Genomic DNA, 2,206 nt, shown 5'->3' with positions numbered 1-2,206 from the left:
AGGAATGGGTTCTGGGACACAAATCCAGGGAAAGAGGACAGTCAGCAAAGGAATCGGCGCTGGGACACAGAGACAGGGAGAGAGGCACAGTCAGCCCAGGAATGGCTACTTGGACAAAGAGCCTGGGAGAGAGGCAGGGTCAGCCCAGGTATGGGTGCTGGGACACAGAGCCTGGGAGAGAGGAACACTGAGCCCAGGAATGCGTGCTGGGACACAGAGTCAGGGAGAGAGGCACAGTCAGCCCAGGAATGGGTGCTGGGACACAGAGCCTGAAGGGGGCGCTGTCAGCCCTGGAATGGGTACATGGACAAAGAGCCTGGGAGAGAGGCAGGGTCAGCCCAGGTATGGGTGCTGGGACAGAGAGCCTAGGAGAGAGGCACAGTCAGAGCAGAAATGGGTGCTGGGACACCGAGCCAGGGAGAGAGGAGAACTGAGTCCAGGAATGGTTGCTGGGACACAGACGCTGATGGGGGCACAGTCGGCCCTGCAATGGGTGCTTGGACAAAGAGCCTGGGAGAGAGGCACAGTCAGCCCAGGAATGGGTGCTGCGACACAGAGCCAGGGAGAGAGGCACAGTTAGGCCAGGAATGGCTGCTGGGACACAGATCCAGGGAGAGAGGCAGAGTCAGCCCAGGAATGGGTGCTGTGACACAGAGCCTGGGAGAGAGGCACAGTCAGCCCAGGAATGGATGCTTGGACACAGAGCCTGGGAGAGAGGAACACTGAGCCCAGGAATGCGTGCTGGGACACAGAGTCAGGGAGAGAGGCACAGTCAGAGCAGGAATGGGTGCTGTGACACAGAGCCTGGGAGAGAGGCACAGTTAGCCCAGGAATGGCTGCTGGGACACAGAGCCTGGGAGAGGGGCACAGTCAGCCCAGGAATGGGTGCTGGGACACAGAGACTGGGAGAGAGGAACACTGAGCCCAGGAATGCGTGCTGGGACACGGATTCAGGGAGAGAGGCACAGTCAGCCCAGGAATGGGTGCTGGGACACAAAGCCTCAACGGGCGCTGAGTAAGCCCATGAATGGGTGCTGGGACACAGATCCAGGGAGAGAGGCAGAGTCACCCCAGGAATGGGTTCTGTGACACAGAGCCTGGGAGAGAGGAACAGTGAGCGCTGGAATGGGTGCTGGGACGCAGAGCCTGAAGTGGTCGCAGTAAGCTCTTGAATGGGTGCTTGGACAAAGAGCCTGGAAGAGAGGCACAGTCAGCCCAGGAATGGGTGCTTTGACACAGAGGCTGGGAGTGAGAAACACTGAGCGCAGGTGTGGGTTCTGGGACACAGAGCCAGGCAGAGGAACAGTAAGAGCAGGAATGGGCGCTGGGACACAGAGCAAGGGTGAGAGGCACAGTCAGCCCAGGAATGGGGGCTGGGACACCGATTTTGGGAGAGAGGCACAGTCAGCCCAGGAATGGGTGCTGGGACACTGAGCCTGAAGGGGGCGCAGTCAGCCCTGGAATGGGTACTTGGACAAAGAGCCTGGGAGAGAGGCAGGGTCAGCCCAGGTATGGCTGCTGGGACAGAGAGCCTAGGAGAGAGGCACAGTCTGAGCAGAAATGGGTGCTGGGACACCGAGCCAGGGAGAGAGGAGAACTGAGTCCAGGAATGGTTCCTGGGACACAGACCCTGATGGGGGCGCAGTCGGCCCTGGAATGGGTGCTTGGACAAAGAGCCTGGGAGAGAGGCACAGTCAGAGCAGGAATGGGTGCTTGGACACAGAGCCTGGCATAGAGGCAGAGTCAGCCCAGGATTGGGTGCTGGGACACAGAGCCTAGGGGTGAGGAACACTGAGCCCAGGAATCGCTGCTGGGACGCCGAGCCTGGCAGAGGCACTTTCAGAGCAGGAATGGGTGCTGGAACACAGACCCTAGGAGAGAGGCGCAGTCAGCCAAGGAATGGGTGCGTGGACACATAGCCTATATAGGCACAATCTGCCCAGGAATGGGTGCTGGGACACAGAGCCTGGGAGTGAGGAACACTGAGCCCAGGAATCGGTGCTTGGACACAGAGCCTTGCAGAGGCACAGTCAGAGCAGGAATGGATGCTGTGACACCGATCCTAGGAGAGAGGCGCAGTCAGCCAAGGAATGGGTGCTGGGACACAAAGCCTCAACGGGCGCTGAGTAAGCCCATGAATGGGTGCTGGGACACAGATCCAGGGAGAGAGGCAGAGTCAGCCCAGGAATGGGTGCTGTGACACAGA

This window comes from Zonotrichia albicollis, chromosome W, assembly GCF_047830755.1.
Source record: "Zonotrichia albicollis isolate bZonAlb1 chromosome W, bZonAlb1.hap1, whole genome shotgun sequence".
In the NCBI taxonomy this organism is placed as follows: domain Eukaryota; kingdom Metazoa; phylum Chordata; class Aves; order Passeriformes; family Passerellidae; genus Zonotrichia; species Zonotrichia albicollis.
The sequence above is the reverse complement of the archived record's forward strand: the minus strand, read 5'-3'. Positions refer to the sequence as shown.